Source organism: Dipodomys merriami, unplaced genomic scaffold (genome assembly GCF_024711535.1).
Source record: "Dipodomys merriami isolate MVZ:Mamm:240054 unplaced genomic scaffold, mDipMer1.0.p SCAF_541, whole genome shotgun sequence".
Classification (NCBI taxonomy): Eukaryota; Metazoa; Chordata; class Mammalia; order Rodentia; family Heteromyidae; genus Dipodomys; species Dipodomys merriami.
In genome coordinates this window covers 637046-646862 of record NW_027206115.1, presented here as the reverse complement: position 1 = coordinate 646862, position 9817 = coordinate 637046, and the positions used below count along the sequence as shown (strand labels likewise).

Genomic DNA, 9817 nt, shown 5'->3' with positions numbered 1-9817 from the left:
ATAGCCATCTAATCTTTGATAAGGCAGCTAAAACAATAGAATGGAAGAAAGACAGCCTCTTCAGTAAATGGTGCTGGCAAAATTGGTTAACTACATGTACAAAACAAAAGCTAGATCCTTATATATCACCCTGTACCAGAATCAATTCCAAATGGATCAAAGACCTTGAACTCAAAGCAGACACTCTGAAAACATTACAGGATGGAATAGGAGAAACCCTAGGTCTCCTTGGCTCAGGCCGAAATTTCTGGATAGAGACCCGGAAGCACAACAAATCAAAGAAAGGTTGGACAAATGGGATTGCATACGGTTGCAGAGCTTCTGCAGGGCAAATGACATAGCTAGCAAGATCAATAGAAAGCCCTCCGATTGGGAGAAGATCTTTACTAGCCATACAACGGACAAGGGTCTCATATCTCAAATATACTTGGAACTCAAAAAATTAAACCACCCAACAACAAATCCTCAAAGAAACAACTGCCCAATAAATAAGTGGGTGAAAGACTTAAAGAGAAGCTTCTCTGAAGAAGAAAGTAGGATGGCCAATAGACACATGAAGAAATGTTCAACATCCCTAGCCATAAAAGAAATGCAAATCAAAACAACGTTGAGATATCACCTCACTCCAGTTAGAAAAGCAAAAATCAAGAACTCTAACAACAACAGATGCTGGAGGGGATGTGGACAGAAAGGAACCTTACTTCATTGTTGGTGGGGATGTAAACTTGTTCAACCACTTCGGAAAACAGTATGGAGGTTCCTTAAAAGACTTCACATATAGCTCCCCTATGATCCAGCAATCCCACTTTTGGGCATTTACCCAAATGTTTACAAACAAGACCACACTAAAGCTACCAGCACAACTATGTTTATTGCAGCATTATTTACCATAGCTAAGATATGGAACCAACCCTGATGCCCCTCAGTAGATGAATGGATCAAGAAAATGTGGTATATATACACAATGGAATTCTATGCCTCCATCAGAAAGAATGACATTTCCCCATTTGTTAGGAAATGGAAAGGTTTGGAAAAAATTATATTAAGTGAAGTAAGCCAGGCCCAAAGAAGCATAGGTCCCATGGTTTCCCTTATTTGCAATATCTAGTATAGGTATGAGTCAAGCGGAAAAGGTCAGATAATGTGATGTTAGGAAAATGAACCCTTAAATATGTATTTTAATGTTTTCGTTTCTTTCATGCATGTGTTTCTAACGCATTTATAAGATTATTTCTTTGTTGCTTTGTATGTCCCTCCCCCACAGTGTAACCCCCGCTTTCACTATATTTGATGTCAGTATAACATGTGGAGGAGATGGGGACAAACAAGTGATTTAAGGATTCAGGTGGACCTGTTGCAACAATGAGAAGTACAAAATGTCATGTCAAAACCAGCTTTACAAAGTCGGTGTGGTGGGGGGGAGTGGGGTATAGTTAGGTGGGGGGAGGAGGGAGGCTGGGAAGGGAGGTGAAAGTTAAACAAAGGAGGAGGCTGCAATGCTTGGTAAGAAATGTATGCATTATCCTGCCCATGTAATTGTAGCCCCTCTGTACAGTATGTTCTCAAATAAAATAAAATAAAATTACAAAAAAAAAACAAAAAACAAAAAACAAAAAAACATTTTAGTTTTATGTACTCAAACATTTACTTAGTGCTCTAAATGAGGAGCATCTCGTCCTCTGACCTACCCCATGAAAAACATTGTGTGATCAAATAAGCAGAAATTCTATTGCGTTTGGGTATCTATAATCCTCTTTATGTATAATCCTCATTAACTTTCTGTTTAAGTTGGGTACAACATTCCCTAACTCACCTAACCATATAATCTTTCCACATACTAGCCTGAACATTCATTAACATTTCACTGACCTACAGAACACGTGGGGAAATTTTTTCTTCTTTACTTTAGTTATACATTTATCCCAGTACTATTACATAGAGCTTTGTATTCATATGTTAAATTTGTCCAGATTTGTGAAGAAATCTCTCCAACTCCTTTAAGATCCTCTAAACGCTAGATGCACATACTTTTTCTAAAAGAAGCTGGCAATATAGGTGGGAAAAAGAAAGTTTAGTGATAATCCTTATCATCTGAGACACTGAAGATCATTAATTACTTGGATCTTTCTAACATATTCGGAGAGTCTCAGAAAAGACAACACAACAAAGAGGAGTCACCAGTACTTTCTGGAGGTCCCTTAAAAACACTAAAACCCTCATTTCTGTTTGGTAAGAAAAATTCCCTTTCTCATTACCTAAAATCCTTGACCAATCTTACCTCTCTGAAATGAGGGCTTTTCCTTTTTATTAAAAAAAGAGTCTCTGTTACAGATTATTTTGTTTTATTATTTGTAGTTTTTTCCTAGCTGTTCTGAAAAATAAAAGGAATTTCTAAAACCATAGATAGCTAATGCTATTTTTTCAAAAGTACACAGCCAGGAAGAATGAGTTTATATATAAAGAAAATGTTTATACAGGAAATGTGACTTCAAATTCCAGACTTGTTTAGAGCTTGTACAAAGTTTTTGATAGACTGATAGACTCAAACACTGAGTTAGACCAAAAGATGGTAAAATTCTTTCTTTAATATTTTGAGGGACAGCTGTGCTCTTCAGCTCAAGACTAGCACTCTAGCACTTGAGCCATAGTGCCACTGGCTTATTTCTTTTTGCTTATGTAGTACTGAGGACTCGAACCCAGGGCCTCAGGCATGCAAGGCAAGCACTCTACCACTGAGCCAGCTTCCCAGCCCCAAGATGGCGAAATTCTTTAAATGTCTCTATGTGTGAAAGAAGGATCCACTTGAGAACAATAATCATAGTTTAGCTGAAGAGGGAGGGAAGGAGCAAACTTCCAGAGTTCTTTTGGACTTTACCCTGAAGCAAACCAAATAAAACTAAATGTTTAATGAAATCTGTCTAAATCCAACCAACACATGCAGAAAAATGCCAAGAGGTCACTCACCCAGGGATACTAATGGTGGGACAAGTAAAGCAAAGGATGGACCTAATTCTGGGGTGATTTGAATCATAGCCACAATTAAAGCTTCAGTACCATGTCAAATACATTTCAACTTTAAAATCCTTTGCTTGCATAAAGGTTTTCAAGTCGACTAATGACTAATGACTACGTGAAACAAAAGCAATGTATGAGAATTGCAATTATCACCACAACAAAGGAAAGGAAGCATAGTTGATATTAATGGCCCACTGTATAAAACTCACATTAATTTCTCTCCATGAGTAAATGAAATAACTTCTTAAATGTGACTCCTGCTCAACATTCAAACTCAATGCAATCAATCATTCACACTATAACCAGAGGAACCTTACAAACCTGATCATAGTCATTTCACTAAATAATGTCACTAGCATCCTGCTTCCCCAGAACTAAACTACAAATCACTGGTTTAACCTGAAAGTCCTTCCCAGTTTCCCTTTGTCCCACCCCTCTTCAGCTACATCATTTGCCCTAACTTCTCCATCCTCACCGCATTTCCACAATTCATCCAGAGCACCACACATAATACACTTCTTAATTTTTTCATACCTGAACCATTTCATCAGCTTTCTCTCTGTTTGGATTGCCTTCCCTTCAATGCATCCCTTAGGAAATGATCTGTTGATCAAAATTATGTTCAAAGATCATTATCTCTTTGAAGATCTTCTTTGGTCCCCTAGGTCAAATTAATGTTGCTCTTCCTGTGCCCACAGGAACCTCCTACAGTAGATAATAAATTGTAACACATTAACATTATTAAGAAGTGATTTTCTAGACATAGTTTTACTCAATTTAACCCTAACAATAACCTCATGAGGCTGGTACTATGATTATTATCACCAATTTTCAAGTAAGACAGTCTGAGACATACATACACTGAGTGTCCTATATGAGGTCATTCAAGTATTCACTGACAAACACAAATTCGGAATACAGTTGGTCTGTCCCCATATTAACTCTTAAAGATTATCCCAAAGTTCCATTGCTTGAGGGTCCCCTGGGATCAAGCTAAAAAGAGAATCCAGGGCTTTGTTTGGCTAGAGGTTCCATGAGGCAGGAGTAAACTTCCATAGGAAGCCTTGAAATCAGGGGAAAAAAAGCAGATCCATGATCTAAAATGGGGATTAAGTCAAGCAAACCAAAGAGGTAAGATTTCACAAGCCCTCAAATAAAAAGCAAATACAAATGTCAGAAACTGGGCTATGAAATAAATAAAAAGTGAGAATAAGTCTGGTTCCATAAGCAGGGTAATTTCTAACTCCTTATGTCCTGAAAAATGAGCTAAGAGATGTTCTCCCTTAGAGGAAGTAGAAATAAATCTATCCATGTACTTACAAGTGTCAGAAAAGTATAAACTCCCCCTTCAAAGCTTCTTCACTTCCCTGTTCAGGATAGGGGAGTTCAAATTTTGAACAGCTCCTCACTGGCCTGGGCAAGATTCTCTCCCATGTGAACAGCACATTCCCCATATTGCAAAACAAGGACCACAGTCATTTATTTATAAATCATACACTGCTCAATTGTAATTTTTGTGTGAGTGATGCTGGGATTAACCTCTTGTAATTGTTAAACAAGCACTCAATACTTAGCCAGTCCCTGCCTAGCCCTCATTTGTAATTTTTATCAGCTTGCTATTTGTCTTAATTAGCACTGCATTTCAGGTCAAAATTCACCAAATTTCTTTAGCAATAGCCTTGTTCCCTCTGGTACCCTGTTCTGCAAATTACATTTTTCTTCACAGATTTAGTGAGAAAGGAGCACATTTTTTAGGACCCTACTCAAATGCATTTTTCTTCATGAAGTGTTACATTTTCAACTTTATTGAAAGTAAACTGATTCTCTCAAATTCCTATACACATTCTTTGTACCAATTAAAGTTATTCTCTGTATTTTTATGTCAATAGCCTTGACTGATGATTCTATTCCCACTGCAACTACCACTAATACTAGTAGCTATCTCTTTTTTTTTTTCCTGTGCTAGAACTGAGCTTCAACTCATGGCTTGGAATTCTGAAGGTCTCAGTTGACCATACCTTCACTTCCAACATTTTTCTGATTAGTTGAAGGTAAGAATCTCACTGTTTTTTCTATTCCAAACCCCGCAATTCTTAGACTGAACCACTTGAGTAGCTAAGCTTATACATGTGAGCCACTAGCACCTGGGTTCACTTCTTAACAATATGCTATGGGGGCTGGGATGGTGGCTCAATGGTATAGCGCTCGCCTTGCATGAGGCCCTGGGTTCGATTCCTCAGCACCACATAAGCAAAAAGAAAAAAAGCCAGAAGAGGTGCTTTGGCACAAGTGGTAGAGTGCTAGCCTTGAGCTGAAGAACTGAGGGATAGCACCCAGGCGCAGAGGTCAGGCCTCATGATCAGATCCCCTGCCCCCCCCCAAAAAAAAATAATATACTATGGGCCTTTACATATAGTCAATTATTCAACAACCTGAAATGCAGCTGTTTCATGTCAGGAAATAAGAATCACTTTTAAAAACTATGAAATAATCTTTTGTAAAAAGACATATTCTTATCTTTATTTTATAAACATGAAAGCTAAGGTACTAAATCATTGACAATCTTGTCAAGTTCACACACCAGTTAGCCATAGAGACGTGAAAGGACTCCAGGCCTTGTTTCTACATACAGTTGTACTTACTATCTTTGTGCTGACTCAGTTTTTCTGTTTCCATGTAATAAGGCTGATATCATGTGAACATGGACTGAATGCAGAACAAATTATAAGCAATAGAAAATGTGTCTATCTTCTGAGCTGAGGCATTTTAGAATACAACCATGGAAGCCACAAAAGAGAGAGCCTGGATCTAAAAATCACATTACCCAATGCAGAGGTGTTACGCATCAAACATTCAGAAAGCAAAAGACAAACCAGTGATGATCCCTTAGTTCTCTAATTTGTTTTTCTTGTTACCAATGCTGCTATAATAAAGACTCTCCAACCTAGTTTCTCAACATTAACTCTCCTCCAAATTCTGAGTCAACATTTCAGAGTATTTTTCAGCTAACACAGGCAGAAGAAAGAAGAGAAGGAAATGAAAAAGTAAAGGCTACTAGCTTCTTCACATGGAAATAAAACAACAATGAGTCAATCAGATACAATATGTGAGGAACTCACGGAGAACCTCACAAATCCTAATAGTACCTCAGGTGTAATCTCAGATTCCACAAGATCATCTCAGAATAAGAGAAGAGGACTGAATGTAAACAAGTTATGCAGTTATCCTACTCCAACAAAAATTTTTCTTGTCTTTCTATCTACACTACATTTATATATTAGTTTCATTTCCTGTGTGTAAGGAAATCTTGTCTGACATTAGATTTCAGTAGTCAGAATAGCTTTTAGAAACAGCACAAATTCAATCACTTATTTCAGGTAATTTTCACTTATCATGAAAGAGGATCATGAACTTCTTCATTTCAGTTTCTATAATGGTAGGCACTATCCTCTCTACTGCCTTTCCTATTCATTGACCATAATAGGTACACTCTTTCAAATACTATTAAATTTAGAAATATTAAATGTGTTTGCCTCCCTCCAAGCAAATTCACCATAGTAATTTACACTACTCACAAAAACCCAAACATATACAAATTAGTTAATGGCAGTATTTCTCACAATGGTGAAAACTAGAAACCTCAGTGTTCCACACTAGTTATATTATAGTATTTTCTATAAAAGATTATTTCATAGAGATTTTAAAGTGATTCTCATTTACTTACATGAGACAATCACATTTCAGGCTTGTGAGTAAAATTGTAAATTACAAAAATCTGTATTTTGATTCAATTTATATGTGTGTTTGTATCTATGTCTGAGGACTATTTTGTGTATGGAAATAAAGAAGGCATAAAAATCTGCTTCAGAATTTTAACAATTCTTTCTTGGTAGGTTTTGAGATGCACTTCACTTTTATACTCTTCTGTGTTGCTTCTGTTTTAAATGTTCATATATCTATATATCTATATATAAATAAAGGATTAGAGATATAGCTTAATGTCAATGCTTATCTAGCATGCTTAAGATACCAGTTTCAATATCCACTAGCACAAAAATCACAAATGTAATACAGATTCATATTGGAAAAATGTTTAAGCTGTATCTTAGCTGCCACTTTCCAGCACACCAAAATTTCATTCAATGGAAACACAAAGTGACATAAACTAAGGTTAGCAATCTAGTTTATAGACATAACTTCTACCTAGTTTCTATAATCAGAATGTTGCCTGTTATTACTCAATCTACAATGAAAATAATGAGGTTTCAAAAGTACACTCATAGTTAATTCTTTCACTTCAGATTTCAACATTAAACCATAAAGACAGATTCTACATATAGACCATAATTCCAATGAAACCTTGGGTGAAAGTCTTGTTGCAGAATGAGTTCCTAAGTCATAATGTTTTTCTCTTTCTTACCACATTTCCAATTTATGAAGTCATAGATGTAACAGTACCGGAAAATTTACTGGCTGTCAAATAAAGAAAAAATAAGAGAGGCTCTAAACTGTATTTGTTAACACACTCAGTAGTATATCAGACAAGATATTGTGAAATAAGTTCTATACTTCAAGCCTCTTTTACCTGTTAAAGGATTTTTTCAAATAAGAAAGTAATAGACAAAATACACCATGAAGTTTTCTAGTTTAAAATCTAACCACCAGAATTTACCAACTAAGATGGCAAAATAAGAGAGTAAACAGGAAAATATTCTAAAATTCTATTGGAACAATAACCCGTGATATCACGGGTTATTCCAAGCAGAGTGTAAATGAAGTTTGATTTTAGGGCTAGCCCATCCATTAAACAGATGCTACATTAAACATAAAATTGCTTAATACAAAGTATTTGTGTCACTGGCTATTCTGGTTAAACACACACTATATTCATCATGGTTAAAATAATAAAGATTAATTTGTACTTTAAGTCATAGTTCAGTTGGTTACATAGCTATTCAGGAAAGCTCTCATTCATCTAAATGTTGACTTACAGAGACAAGATTCTTCCACATTGCAGTTTAACATTTGGAATATGTAGTTTCCAACTTTGCCACAGAACAGATGCTGGGGAATAAAAGAAGAGGATTTTATGGATTGAGCTGGAAATAGCATATACCATTTACACCTATGTGCCTTTGTCTAGAAATTAACCATATTATTTTACCTTGCTCCAAGAAAGGACTGAAAATATAGTTCGGTACCTAGGAAGACAAAATGGATTTGTGAACATGATGAATGCTGCTGTAGTTTGATGTTAACTGTTACTTTTATCTTTGTAGAACATATTCGATACTATGGTAATTTCTTTCCTTTTCTGTATGCCTGAAACTCATGTGGCAAAGGAAGACTCACTGCTCTAAAGTATAGACCTAAAAGTTATTTCCAGCTTTTCCCTTTCCTCAGTGCTCCCACAGTCATCAATATTCCTGTGGCTCATTTTTTTCAGCCTATGCCTTTATCACCCCCACCATCAGCCAGGTGTTCAACTGCCGTCTCCTGGAAAGAAATCTCTGCCTCCACTCTGACCTCAAACCCAATTTTCCCACCCCATCCATTGTCACCTCCACCAATACAGAAACAATAACAAATCTTTATTATCCTAAGACATAGTATCACTTCTCCTTACCTTTACACCTCAGTAGGTTTACTTCAGGCTCTGTTAAATATCTCACAATAACTCCTTCAACTACAAAACTGCTCTGCATACTAAATGAGTTCCTTACATATGGACTAAGGAGACAAACAATAATCTCTTAGGAGATATTAAAGTATATATAGGCATTTCTTTATATTCTAAGTGGTCCCAGACTTCTAGAAATTGAGAGTTTGGCTCTACATATTTGATTATTCCTTTTCTTGCCATATAGCCATACATTTGGAATATTTTAAAATATGGAATGCTTCAGCAATTTGTTTGTCATCCTTATACAGGAGACATGCTAATCTCTGCATCATTTCAATCTTAGTATACAGTATATGTTGCTGTAGCAAGTACTTGATATTGCTTTCTATTGCCTTCAGCATGTTGATCCTCTAGCCAGCCCTTCTTTACTGTTTCTACAATATGCAGCAATGGATTCTACAACAAATATAATCAAATAAATATAATCTCTAATAAATGTAATTATTCCATATTATATATTACATTGTTATATATTAATGTAATTACTAATATGTATTTGATTATAGTTTACAAGAGAATAAGTAACAGCAAAACTGTTAAGGCTGTGGCCCATGGGAGCACTTGTTCACTTTGCAGACGCCCATCCCTAAAATAATATAAACTAGTCTTCTTTCCTCTCTTCCCAGCATTACTATGTGTTCACTGATGATTATTTAATAAATGAAGTGACCTAAGAATTCTAACCAAATCTACAATTTTATCAGCAATTCACCTTTATATTATCCCAATAAACCAAGACAGGAAGAGATGAAGAAGAAATTAGAGAGCTAAAAAGGTCTTAAAAGTGTGGTGGATATTAAAGCAGATAGTTGTGACAGAACTGGTGATATTGTGACACAATCCTCTGGTGATATTGTGACACAATCCTGCCAAAGTAGGACAGGCAGGGAGGGAGAGGAGGAGGAGGAAGAGCATCATAATGATCCTTCTCAACACTTCTCTGGAACAAACTTGAATTGGTTTCTTCAAGGTGGGGGTGATGGGCTTGAGGGGGGGACCCTTTCTCTGAAGTCTGACAAGGAATCAGGAAATATTGCAGTCCCTCAGGCAGCCCAAGTAAGCACAGGAACAAGATAAGAATTCCTCACCTTGAGCACTCACACTGAGCTTTTTTTTGAA

At 36.3% G+C, this 9817-nt stretch overlaps 1 non-coding gene across 1 annotated transcript; it reads right to left on the bottom strand.

The window, feature by feature from the left end:
- Positions 1–8901: 8901 nt before the first annotated feature.
- LOC138811634 (U6 spliceosomal RNA) lies at positions 8902–9011 on the bottom strand. Its single transcript, XR_011367459.1, has one exon. It is a non-coding gene; the product is annotated as a U6 spliceosomal RNA (small nuclear RNA).
- Positions 9012–9817: the final 806 nt, after the last annotated feature.